General features: G+C 38.0%; 1 pseudogene; it reads left to right on the top strand.

The window, feature by feature from the left end:
* LOC118999115 (alpha-fetoprotein-like) overlaps positions 1-14,492 on the top strand; it is a 29,429-nt pseudogene that overhangs the window by 1,464 nt on the left and 13,473 nt on the right.

The raw sequence follows: 14,492 nt of genomic DNA, 5'->3' as shown, positions 1-14,492 counted from the left end.
ATCACATCAATTATTTGTGGGGAAGGAAGTGGGACAATGATAAAATAAGAATGATGGAGCGAAGCGGTTCAATTCTGTCCTTAACACTCCCAGTGCCACGTTTCCGTGTTAGCATTATGGTTGCTCATTTTCTTCAGAAATCCACTTACAAAGAAGTACAGACCATAGTTAAAGAGTTGCTAGGTTTTGTGCAGAACTGCAAGAGCCTCAAGCTATGTAAGTCACCCTCAGAATGCTCTCACCGGCTGGTCAGACTAAATTGCAGCCAAAGGTGTTATAGGGAGGGCTCGTTGAGTAAACTGGTAGGGGATTGTGAGGCAGCATTATGTATGATTCATACTCGAGATATACTCTTTACACGTTTATAAACTTACAGTTTATCAGTTCATTTCTGGCACTCTTTGAACCAAACATTCAAGGGAATGAATTATGGTCTAGAATGTCAGTTTCTTAAGTTGGTTGCTCTGTTTCTGTCACTGAAACACTATTGTCTGATATCCTCATATAAAGGTTACTGGGAAATTGAAGTATTTAAAAAGTTTCTCAGAGAATATGTAAAAAGAAGAAAACAAGTGAATATTATCACAGGCTCTCTCCCCAGTTAGTAGACAAGCTCAGCCACTGTTACTGTCTCATAACAGATGCCTATCTTATGACCAGCAAATTCTTGATAAGCACTAACCCATTCTATCTATCTACCTGCCTACTTGATCAATTACTCTCATGCCAAACAATTTAAAATACAAACCAGTAGTTTTCTCTTTATTTGTAATATGCTACTCCATCTTTATGCGCCTAAACCTACCTTTTATCACGCTCTTTGTCGATATACAAAAATCATTAGACTTATTAGGAACAAATTTTAAATGAACCACTTCTATCTGTCAGTGGCTAGTCACACTTATTTTATAGTGGTTTCTTTTTATTTTTATTTCAGAAGATTAAGGTTTTATGCCCTTATCTCCCAAATCTGAAAACATGTCATTTGAAGTTTACAACATCCTGCATATTTATGGCTGTCCAAAGATATCTGAAAATGAACTGAATTATTACATTTCCACTTGAAAACTTGACAATGAACACACATTGCTTCAGAGTTCAAGTCTTAAAACAAGTTGCCATGGAAACAAAACAAAAGACAATTAGGAACCGTGGAACGCAGACTACTATCTATTTATTGGTAGATAATTCTCATTAGAAATACCTTGATTACTTTAGACCCTGGTCATTCTAGTTTATGTTTATTTTAATACCTATGAACTGTATGAAAATGAAGCAATTACATTGGAAAAGAGAGAATGATTAAGTTTATTTGGCCACTGTCCAATATGTGAGAATTTAGACTTAAAAACCTAAGAGGTTTTTTCTCAAAATAACTTTGTCCAAGGACTATTGGATACAAAATGCAACATTCTGCACTCAGTTGCCTTTTCTAAAGAAACAATTATTATCTGCCTTTCCTGGTGTTAGGAACATAGAGCACACAGCCCTCCCCTTTAAGTCATTATTTCCTCCTGCAGATGACTGCCTTCTTAGAGCACATTTGTAATAACCAAGGAATGGTTGACAAACATGGTCTTTCTGACTGTTGCAGGACAAATAGCACAGCAATACACAAGTGCTTCCTATTAAGTAAAAAAGATGATGCCTGTTCCAGGGACACCTTCCAAATTCCAAATCCTGAGCAGATCTGTGAGATGAGCAAAGAGTGCCAAGTAATGGTGAAGAAGAGGTAAGTCGTTTCTCCTTGCCATTGTCTTTGGAGAAGAGTATTTCCCAACTTTGAAGATAGGTCTTTCTTACATAAGAGTCTCTGAGAACACAATGTCTTATTACATGCAATTGAAGTGGAAATTTGAGCTACAATATATATTTTCTCTCTCTAAATGACAATTTTGGTCTCAGTGAGCCCCACAGGGTATGGAAATGTCTCCACCATGAAGCCGTAAAGATGTTCAGGACCTGTAATGGGCCCATCCCCTTAAGGGTCAAATTAGTCAGACTGATAGCAAATGATGTTGAAATGTACAGTCAAGTTGGCAAAGCATAATAAACTGAGAGTACTGGAGACAGAGAGCAGGTAATAGCTCAGGCAATGGGCTGGCATCTGGGATGCTCACTGAGAGCTATCAGGGAGGGTATCTGACAGGCATGGACAAAGAGTCTGCCGTTGGGAACCTAGGAATAAGTAACACTTTTAGACGTCAAAGATCAGTTTTCTACTCAAGAACTCTGATTCTACAATTCCCGCTTGGATTGCAGAGCATTCTAGCAAAGGCTGTAGTAGAGTTCCTATTTTGGTTTTCTAGTTAACACAGCGTAAGTCTGTATGTTGAGAGTGGGGTGCTGGCAAGTGGCTGGGGTTTAGAGGAAGGAAATCAATACCTAGCGAGACAGAAATGACAAGAGAAATACAAGGATTCAGTTCTCCAGGAATCTAATTCTGGACATTTTACTAAGACTCAGACACCAGAGATCAGGGCAAGATCTGATTGTTGGGTCTAGAGGGCAAGAGCATGGTGGAGATTTAATTTCAGATTTTAATTATGAAACATTAGACAAGAGATGAATGAGCAGACAGGGTGACAATGCTGAATGAGGCAAAGTTTTAAATTTACCCATAAAAGGGCAAATTGCTTCAGAAATTACTGAGCTTTTGAGAAAAATTAAATGGACTCAGCTGCTTAGGGATAGGGTTTGGGCAGGTTCCCAACCTGTCTGATACTAGGGGCAACCAGATGGGAACCGAACTACCAGCTTGGCTACCTGTTTACCGCAGTGCTCACCACTGTAGGTGAGAATTACAGAGTCAGATTTGGGTTCAACACTCAGAGATTTAGAAATCTAACCAGTACCCAGGCAGTGAATGTAACCTCTTCTTGAACATTTACAATGAAGTCAGCGATGAAGGAGTTATTTTATATGCTAATTTTAACTCAAGTGCACATGACTATAGCCATTCAAGAGAAAAATAATTTTCTAACTACTTGCCTCATAATTATAAACCAAGACCTTTATTTAATTTCCAAGTAAAAGAAGTAATTTATATCAAAGCTGGAGAAAAGTCATGTGTTTTGGAGTCAAAAGATAGCAGAGCAACTTTCCTAGTCTAGAAAGAACTCTTGGGTGATCTTGAGAGACACCTCTTCATCCAACAATAGCTTCTAAATTTAATTCCTTTGTACTCATGTACAATCCTGACTTTGCAGTTCAGTTGAGACTGTTGAACTTTTTACCTGCTACTTAGAAGAGAGTGAAACATTTTAATTACTGACTTCCTTTCCCCACTGGCCCAGAGGTACTGCTGGTCACTTCATGGGCATTCAGAATGCCCGGCTAACCTCACAGTGACCTATTGTAAACATTCAGTGCATTTAAGCATAGTGTTTTTCACCACGATGTTCTGGATGTTATAGGTCAACAAAATGAAATGAACCCTACGTTTTCAAGAAACAGTGTCAGCATGTGTTCCAAAACTCCAAATTATATGACTTTGGGTTTGTCAAATTATAGGTACATTTATGAAACTTCTAGAAAGCAACCATTCTTGTGTGGACCCATTATTCTGACCATGTCTAAGTGTTATGAAAGAGCTATTTAGTCTTGCTGCCAAGAAGAAAATAAGACAGAATGCTTCCTGATAAAGGTAAGATGCTCATATGTCAACTGTTATTTAGGATCTTTCCGTGCAAAGCATGAACCATGGCCAGCAGCATATGTATGACCTGGCAGCTTGGTAGATGTGCAGAGGCTGAAGTTCTTCTCCTTGAACTAATGAACAAGACTTCATCGTAACAAGAGGCCTAGGCAATCTGTGTAGTCATTTAAATTTGAGAAACATGATCTAATATAGATATTGATTCATAGTGAATATTTAATATTTCAGTTACTATTGCTATGTAATAGAAGACCCCAAAATGTAGTGACTCAGAACAGCAATCATGTTATTATCTTATATTTTTTGTGGGTGGGGAATTCAGGAAGGACTCACCAAGATGGTTCTGTCTTGCGATCTTTTGTGTGGTTGTACTCAGACATGAATGGTTGGATCTGGAACTCTGAGTGGCTGAAGCACCAGGGCGCTGATTCAACATCTCTTTCTTCTCATGTAATCTCAGGGCCTTTCCCAGCAGTCTTGCTGTTGACATAAGATTGTAAAAAAAAACCTGTAGAGAATTTTTAGAAGAATTCATTTGAGCCCAAATGGTGACAATGCCAAGAACCAAAATCTCAAATGCTCAGGAGAATAGTTTTGCAGTTTCTTTTATCCATTTGGAATTAAGGAGACAATGTAAAGATTACATGAAGGTTGGAGAATGCCAGGCGGGGATTGGATTATAGGATAGTTAAGAGTATTATATGTCCTCTCCAGGGCCTAAAAAAGAAACTTTTCCAAGGTGTTAACATAGATGCATGGGGTTTGCATATGGAAAACAAAGGGAAATAAAACTTTCACTAAAGAAGTTATATGCTGGGGCATGACTGTGCACCACAATGTGCCCAGTTAAGAATTTGAGATCTGATCACCCTGTGAGGTTACTTTTGATTAGACTCATTACACACCTCTCTTTTGTCCCCACTGCCTTGACTAGTTTGGGCTTCCTTCCAGCATGGTAGCCTCGGGGCAGTTGTACTGCTTACTCATGGGTAANCAGTTTTGCAGTTTCTTTTATCCATTTGGAATTAAGGAGACAATGTAAAGATTACATGAAGGTGGGAGAATGCCAGGCGGGGATTGGATTATAGGATAGTTAAGAGTATTATATGTCCTCTCCAGGGCCTAAAAAAGAAACTTTTCCAAGGTGTTAACATAGACGCATGGGGCTTGCATATGGAAAACAGAGGGAAATAAAACTTTCACTAAAGAAGTTATATGCTGGGGCATGACTGTGCACCACAATGTGCCCAGTTAAGAATTTGAGATCTGATCACCCTGTGAGGTTACTTTTGGTTAGACTCATTACACACCTCTCTTTTGTCCCCACTGCCTTGACTAGTTTGGGCTTCCTTCCAGCATGGTAGCCTCGGGGCAGTTGTACTGCTTACTCATGGGTAAAGTCTTCAAGAACAATCATTCTAATGGACAAAGCAGACATTGTATGACCTTGTATGACCAGACTCAGAAGTTACTTCTGCCACACTCTGTTGGTTGAAACACCATGAAACATCACCAATTTGAAGAGGACAGTATTTATGCTGTACCTCTGGATGAGAGAATTGTCAAAGTGTCATTGTAAAAAAAAGCATGGGATAGAAGATATTCTTGTAGCCATCTTTGGAATATACAGTCTGCCACACTTCATTTTTAACAAAGTGGTTTTTTCTCTCTCATTAAATAGATGTGAGTAGTTGTAAAAGCGATTAGTTCCACGATAAAGTTACATTTTAAGTGCGCTCATTAAAGTTCTAAATATCAACATAAAGTAATTGCTTTTACTAGCAGGGGCACCTTTGGATTTTCCAAAGGCTGTGCTGAAATGCATAGTAGTTTGCTAATCATTTTGATGGATTCCTCAAGGCAAAATGCAGTACTACTTCTTCCTTGCTGTTTCCTTCCATTTATTTTCAGTGAGATTTTATCTCATGTTCTTCTAAACTGCTATTTTCCTATTCCTTTGAAACTCTTTTTCCTATTCATCACCTCATTATCTATCTTGTGTAAGAAATTAAATAATGTATCTAAAGAGTTTCTGGCATAAGCTAAATATGTAGTAATTATAGCTATTATCATTAAAACTATATATATATCATTAAAGATATGTATATATATCTTTATGTCTGTCTATCTATCTATCTATCTATCTATCTATCTATCTATCTATTTCTTACCTCCCTCTTCATTCTTTCCGTTGGTGAATTCCAATTCCTTCAGAAGCCAGTTCTGAATTCCTAGCTCTTAGCAGGACAGTCTTTTTTGGGGGGAGGGGGTTCATATTAATGAAAAGTGAATGATCATGCAGATGTATGTCTCCTTACCTGGCATTTCTGAGGAATGAGTTTTTTCATGAAAGTGAGTTTTGTAGATAACTTGGTGGTTACTCTTTTAAATTACACAGTTTTCTTACCCTTCACCTTTTTCAGTAGAAATTTTTTCTTGATGTATAACACACCCCTATAATGTTAAGCATAAACACATGTGTTTAAGTTAGCTAAGAGTTCTTCCCCCTCTACCTCACTTGATGACGTTTATAGTCTTGCTGCTTCCAGATGCCTGTTCCTAGCCGTCTGGCTCCAACCTCAGAAACAATTACACAACGACTTGTGCAACTGTATGAGTTAAGTCCTCAGAGACTCTCTTATGAAGAAATAATTAAGCTTTTTGCACTTAATTTCAAGTGAGTATAATACAACAAAATAAGGGCAAAAGAATTACATTTATAATTAATTATAAAAATATAATTATGACTATTGTGCCAGTTTTGTAGTTTGAATACTCCCTTTGTATACATTGTCTAACTTCCTCTTAAAAACAACATTGTAAAGTGTAGTTATCCAAAGTAAAAATATTATATGGGCAATATAATGTTTTAAGTGAAAATATAGAGCTCTTTTGAAATTTAAAATACAACATAGTCTCACCCCTAAGAGATATCAAGTTTGGCATATGTCTTTTTATTCACCTTTTTCTACTTATAGATTTTTATTTTGTACATTGTTGTGATCACACTGAATATAGAGTTGTTTTTTTAAGATTTTATTTATTTATCTTTAGAGGGGAAGGGAAGGTGAGAGAAGGAGAGAAATATCAATGTATGGTTGCCTCTCATGAATCCCCTGCTGGGAACTGACCTGCAACCCAGGCATGTGCCCTGTCTGGGAATCGAACCGTGATTGTGTGGTTTGCAGGCCCGTGCTCAATCCACTGAGCTACACCAGCCAGGGCTGAATACAGAGTTTTGATTAGAGACTTAAAAATCTTACTTTTTATTAGAAACATACATCTTTTCAAAGATGTGCTATTATTCACTTAACCTTCTCTTGGTTATTGAGACTTTCTTTTGTCTCCAAATTTTTGCTATCATAACAAAATGTGCATGTTTTTCTTTTGTGTAGTTATGTTTTTATTTATTTAGAAAAGTTTATTTGCAATAGTTTTAAAAGTAAAAATACTGAGTTAAAGAATGTAAACATATTTTGGAGGAATTCATTTATATATTGCTAAACTGAAACATATATTATAGATAACATTAAGAGATACATCCAAGAGAAGAGTTAGTAACTTGAATAAAACCTGTGAGACATATTGGATGGATTCCAGTGACTCTCGGGACTTCCCTTTGCTCAGTTTCTTCTTCTCGTTTATATTTCAAATCACTGGATTTTGATCACTGGGACAAGTGATCTCTGGGGAAGACAGGTGCTATTTTATGAAAAAAAACTCCCAGATTATGCTGCTGTATTTGGCCTCTTCTAAACAAAACACTAAAACCTTTCCAATTTTGAAGCAATACACAATTTTTACTTTTCTCTCTTCCTTACTAATACTGAAATTAACTTCTTGTCTTACTACTATATTTTTCTAATAAGTTGTTTTTCTAATTATAGCTAGACCCCATCAGAAAATACACTGGAGACATATGTTTGAGGCATCACCATTTATGTGAAATTGGGATTAAATTCAACCACAAAGTAGTAAAAGCAGTGTAAGTTACCTACTTAGACCAATGCACTTTGTTACTGTGGGGCCACCCCTTTTTATTAAATTCATTAAGAAGTCATGTATCTTTTATATCATCATGTCTCTCAGTACAAACCTGTCTCCTTTCTCTACACATATGCTACTTGCCTATTCAGTAGGGCACACAGGCTGTGCAGGAAAATCTCGCAGTTCTCATCACCCATTGTCTCCCACCTCACTCTCTTCCATCTGCTCACATCCCCTAGTCGCTTCCTCAGTGCACAAAGTGTGCTGTGCACGCAGAAGCAAGGTGCTTAACTGTACTGCATGGCGAAGGCTGAAGGAACAACGCTACTCTTTTCTCTGGGAAGATAAAAAAGATTTGGCTCCAATGTTACACAGCAGAAAAGCCAGAGATGTTTCCTAGGGATGGGGATGCATGAGGATGAGGTGGGAGAAGAATTTGATGTTACCCATTATGCCTCTTTCCCTCTTTCCTGGTTTGTGTTTCTGTCCAAGTTGACCCCTGAAGACAGCATCTTCCTTGTATCACCTTCTTCTCCAATTGAGGAAAAACATTGGGCTGCCTGGAAACTCAGTTATTCTTATTGTCTTTATTCCCAACTAGATTTAAGGGATATTGGTCACTTGTCAACAGAAAGAGGCATGGGAGACCCACGCCTCCTGTAATGGTCTATGATGAAGAATTTTACTTGGAAAGTCAGGTCACATAAACATCCAAATTACCTCTCTAAGCAACTCAACTCTTAGTTTAAATTATTGAAATGACTATATTATCCATGATTGTGATCTGAATCATGTTTGTTTTATGCCTCAGACCTTATATGGCTGTGGGTGCCATCACTGAAGAAATAGAGAGCATTTAGAATCCACTCCCCAGCCTTTTTGCAAGTGCACATCTATCCCTTTGGTGACTCAATGAACTAGAAGTAGTTTTAGAAAGGAGCAAATTCACAATATTGTTGAGAAGGTACTTATTTTTCTCTTCAGGGATTCGGTTCTGTTGACTAAAGCACAGCCTAAAGCTAACTTTTCTGCAATTGCCGAGTTGGCTGTTGATGTTAAAAATCGAGGGTCGAGACGTGTTGTGCAGGAAATGCATTAGCGCGTGTGCTTGGCAGGCTAAGAGCCTGTGTTTCCCTAAGTCTCACTTCAGCCTCTACCATACTGGTAATTCTTACTGTAGGGGAAGAGGAGTGGGGAGGATGAAGAGGGTCAAATATATGGTGCCAGAAGGAGACTAGACTTGGGGTGGTGGGCACAGGATGCAATAATGTATCATAGAATTGTACATTTGAAATATGTATAACGTTATTAACCAATATCATCACAGTAAGTTTAATTCTAAAAATGTATAATTCTTTTTTATTGTTATTCAATTACAGTTGTCCCCATTTTCCTCCCCTCATTGTTCTCCTCTTCCCTGCCCACCCCCACCTCCCACATGCAATCCTCCCCAACCCCCCCATCATAATTCTTAAATAAAGGTGATCGTGGTATGTAATGAATCTAAAAATGTAATTATCATTTATCAGGTTTTGGTATTCAGTTATGCTAACTTCTGAAAATGAATTTGAGATGTCTTTCTTTTGAATTTTCTGAAATAAATTCAATAGCATTGATGCTTGCCATTCTGTGAAGGTTTAAAAGAACTCATCTGTGAAATGAGCAGGGATGAAGATAGGGACTGCTGGGACAGCTTCTCTTGTTTCTTTAGTTATGGGCTTATTTTAACATTTTTCAGTCAATTCTCATTCCTCATAAATTCTATGCTTGCCAAAACGTATTTGTACCCCCAAATCCACACTCACAGCACTGTCGTGGTCGTTCTCACACTGCGCCTGCTCAAAGCAGTGGAGCCTCTGAGTTGCCTGGGGGTGTGGTCCCCGCGGAAGGGGGGACCTGGTTTCGTGTTTGAGTTCTGCTGTGAACAAGTGCTCGTTCTGTGGTCTCTTTACTGCCCTGTTTTCTTCATTCTTGTACTTTTTGTTGGTGATTTAGTAGCTGTTGAAAATGTCCCCAAGGGCAGTGCTGAAGTGCTGTCTAGTGTTCTGAGCACTAGAAGATGTTGACATGCCTTAGGAAGAAAATACGAGGGTCAGATACGCCTTGTTCACGCATGAGTAACAGTGCTGGTGGCTGTGAATTCAATGTGGGCGAATCACCAATATATATTGCATAAGGTGTCTTTAAACCTGAAGTTACATAAAACAGGGTTATGTCTTGATTGCTTGACGAAAATGTGGCTGGAGTCTTGCAGAAACNGTGTATAACGTTATTAACCAATATCATCACAGTAAGTTTAATTCTAAAAACGTATAATTCTTTTTTATTGTTGTTCAATTACAGTTGTCCCCATTTTCCTCCCCTCATTGTTCACCTCTTCCCTGCCCACCCCCACCTCCCACATGCAATCCTCCCCAACCCCCTCAGCATAATTCTTAAATAAAGGTGATTGTGGTATGTAATGAATCTAAAAATGTAATTATCATTTATCAGGTTTTGGTATTCAGTTATGCTAACTTCTGAAAATGAATTTGAAATGTCTTTCTTTTGAATTTTCTGAAATAAATTCAATAGCATTGAGGCTTGCCATTCTGTGAAGGTTTAAAAGAACTAATCTGTGAAATGAGCAGGGATGAAGATAGGGACTGCTGGGACAGCTTCTTTTGTTTCTTTAGTTATGGGCTTATTTTAACATTTTTCAGTCAATCCTCATTCCTCATAAATTCTATGCTTGCCAAAACGTATTTGTACCCCCAAATCCACACTCACAGCACTGTTGTGGTCGTTCTCACACTCGCGCCTGCTCAGAGCAGTGGAGCCTCTGAGTTGCCTGGGGGTGTGGTCCCCGCGGAAGGGGGGACCTGGTTTCGTGTTTGAGTTCTGCTGTGAACAAGTGCTCGTTCTGTGGTCTCTTTACTGCCCTGTTTTCTTCATTCTTGTACTTTTTGTTGGTGATTTAGTAGCTGTTGAAAATGTCCCCAAGGGCAGTGCTGAAGTGCTGTCTAGTGTTCTGAGCACTAGAAGATGTTGACATGCCTTAGGAAGAAAATACGAGGGTCAGATACGCCTTGTTCACGCATGAGTAACAGTGCTGGTGGCTGTGAATTCAATGTGGGCGAATCACCAATATATATTGCATAAGGTGTCTTTAAACCTGAAGTTACATAAAACAGGGTTATGTCTTGATTGCTTGACGAAAATGTGGCTGGAGTCTTGCAGAAACTGAACCCTGTATTGACCCTGGGGTGGATGATTCAGTACTTATAAATTCAGTGTTTACGCAACTGTGAATAATGAGAATGCGCTTATCTTTGTGAAGGTTTTAAGAGTACATTTTTTTCTTTAATGGGTCTCCTTCATCAGCATTCTCTCTTTAAGGAATATAGAGTTGCACATGGTAATATTATTTGATAATTAAAAACATCAATTATATAATTACAACTCCTTTTCCTATGTATTTGTATTTTCTCCTTTAATTAATTAGTTTTGGGAAAGGACTATTATTGGTCTTTTCCAATAGCAAACTCTTGGAATTGTTTATCAATTCTGTGTTTCTCCTTTTAATTTTATTCTTTTGAGTTTGTTTAGTTGTTTTTATCTCGATTATTTTGGTTAACTTATTAGTTTATTTATACTCGTTCTTTTAAAATAACTTTGTTAACAATAATTATTTCATTTGAACTACCACTTCTTTTATATACCATATTTAACTGATTATTTTTGATACTGATGTAATTTTCTTTTGATTAGAGTATTTCTAATAATACTTTCAGGAATGGTATATGGATTATAGACATCTGAGTTGTGTGTCCTAGAAAATTGTCTCTCTTTTATTACTGCTTATTGTATCATACCACCCAGTGATGAGTGCAAAGATGTGTATAGAAGACCATAAATGGTAGGGGAAGTTTTTTTTTTAATCTGGACTGCCTGTATTCTCATAGTTTCTTTCATTCATTTTCTTCCCCTTTTCCCCCTAATCTTTGAAAATTGATATTATCAATAGGTCCACTCCCGGTCTTTTCCTTTCTTATTTTACACACATAATCAGAGCTGGCTGGCCATCCAGCAAGGATTCACTCTCCTCTTCTATGGTTCAGATTAGTCACTGGGCCGTGAATTATATTCCCTGTCTCACAGTGAAGTGGGGTCACTTCATTGAGTTCTGGTAAGAAGTGATTTATGCTATTTCTAGATCTGCTCATAAAAATCTCCTCACCAGAGCACCCTCAGTCCAATGGCAATGTTAAAAGCCTCAGGTTGAAAAAGCCTGCTTTCTAGAATTATGGCCTAGGGACAATACTCCTTCCTTCCCAATAGGACTCTATTGAGAAAGAAATAAACCTGAGTTTATTCAGCCAAAGAGAACATCCTAGTTATTTATATAATGCACACACTCTTTTTCTCACCAGTCTCAACCTAAATTTATAGCTTCAATGTACCCTCAGCCCATTCTTCTTCCCAAATTCTTCATCTATAGTGCCAACTGCTTAGAGAAAATTTTCATGAAGATGCCTAATAGATGTCTTGCATCATCTTTTTTTTTAACTTGGAGATCTTTTTTTTTTTGCATTTTTTATTGTTGTTCAAGGACAGTTATCTCCATTTTCTCACCACCACTTTCTCCCACCCCACCCTCAATCCTGCCCGCCTTTGGTTTATTCATGGATACATGTTCCTGGATGACCCTTCCCCTTCTCTCCCCTGTTATCTCTTTTCCCGGCCCCTCTGGTTGTCAGTTTGTTTTTTGTTTTAATATCTCTGGTTATGTCTGTTTTGTTGATTAGATTCCACTTATAGGTGAGATCATGTGGTATTTGTCTTTCACTGTCTGGCTTATTTCACTTAGCATAATGCTCTCCAGGTTCATTCATGCTGTCGAAAAGGGTAGGAGCTCCTCCTTCCTCTCTGCTTTGTAGTATTCCATTGTGTAAATGTATCACAGTTTTTTGATCTACTCATTTACTGATGGGCACTTTTGTTGCTTCTAGCCTTTGGCTATTGCAAACTGTGCTGCTATGAACAATGGGGTGCATAGGTTCTTTTGAATCGGCATTTCAGGATTCAGGGTATAATCCCAGCAGTGGAATTGCCAGGCCAAAAGGCCATTCCATTTTTAATTTTCTTGAGGAGATTCCATACTATTTTCCACAGTGGCTGCACCAGTCTTCATTGCCAGCAACAATGTACCAGGGTCCTCTTTTCGGCACAACTTTGCCAGCTTTATTGTTTGTTGATTTGTTTATGATGGTCATTCTGACCTGTGTGAAGTGGTAACTCACTGTGGATTTATTTTGCATCTCTCTGATGGCTAGTGATGCTGAGCATTCTTTTATATGTGCCTGGGCCCTTTGTATGTCATCCTTGGAGAAGTGTCTGTTTAAGTCCTTTGCCCATTTTTCAATTGGATTTCAAAGGATTTTTGGAGTGTAGTCATGTGAGTTCTTATATATTCTGGAGATCAAACCCTTGTCTGAGGTGTCACTGACCAACATATTTTCCCATAGGGTTGGTTCCCTTTTCATCTTGCTGATGTTTTCTTTAGCTCTGTAGAAGTGTTTTAATTTGATGAGGTCCCATTTGTTTATTCTTTCCTTTATGTCTTTTGCTCTAAGGAACGTATTGGTGAAAATATTGCTGTGTGGTATATCTGAGATTTAACTATATCCTTACAACTTCTGTTATAATGCATTATTATTGTTTAATTATTTGACTCTCCAACTAGATTATGAGTTTCTTAAGCATAGAAAATAGCTATTCATACAAATACACAGTTACTTGTGTGTATGTATACATGTATAGTTAATGTTAAAGATGTAATTGTAATAGTAATATTATTGTAACGTATGTTACAAGTAAGTGACAGAAACAAATGTTTCCTAAATTGAGATCTTAAAACAATAACCACAATAGCAAGACAAAATTACTCTTTTTAAAAATATTTTATTTATTTATTCTCAGAGAGAGGGGACAGGAAGGAGAAAGAGTGGGAGAGAAACATCAATGTATGGTTGCCTCTCATGGGTCCCCCACTGGGAACCTGGCCTGCAACCCAGGCATGTGCCCCAACTGGGAATCGAACCGGTGGCCCTTTGTTTCACAGGCCCACGCTCAATCCACTGAGCTACACCAGTCAGGGCAAGACAAAATTGCTCTTAATTTGTATTTTGTTGAGCTAAACATGGAAAAATGGTATGGTCTGTGTCCCCTTAAGTTCTCTAAGAGATGTTAAAAGAGATTGTGGCACTGGAGTAAGGTCAAATAGAGAAGGTTTTCTTGTTAGAATGAGTCACTACAAATGACTTTTTTGGTGTCTCAGTTTGTCAAGAATAGAGCAATGTGAGATGCAAAAAGTTTTTTTCTGTTTTTCTACTAATAACAAAATAATAAACACGTTTAAAATGAAGTCATCAAAAATAACTGCTCCCTTTTATGTTTTAGAGGCAGTTTATGAACTACACATGCCCTAAACAGGCTATCCTACCCAGCAGGACTGCCCCGTGCTGTGCACCGCCGATGCCGTCCCAAGGGGAATGCATGATCAACTCAGAAAAGGACCACAAGCCTGCTCTTTCACCCCTGCCCCTCAGCCAGTTTGAGGAAGACCAATTTGTATGCAAACAACTCCCTGACAAGCAAGATGATTTCCTCTGAGAGTAATACAGATTTTTGTAAATCTTATTGATGGAACATTATATTTATGATTCTTTGGAATATTATCCTGAGTTGTAAATGTAAATGATGACAGAGGTCAGCCATTGATGTAAGTGAGTGATTAACAGGGGTGGGGCTATGACCAAGAAATGTCTTGGGGAATCCAAAGTTGGCAGCTACTATGTAAGCTATT

Source organism: Sturnira hondurensis, unplaced genomic scaffold, assembly GCF_014824575.4.
Source record: "Sturnira hondurensis isolate 20B ecotype Veracruz unplaced genomic scaffold, ASM1482457v3 Scaffold0014584, whole genome shotgun sequence".
In the NCBI taxonomy this organism is placed as follows: domain Eukaryota; kingdom Metazoa; phylum Chordata; class Mammalia; order Chiroptera; family Phyllostomidae; genus Sturnira; species Sturnira hondurensis.
The sequence above is the reverse complement of the archived record's forward strand: the minus strand, read 5'-3'. Positions and strand labels throughout refer to the sequence as shown.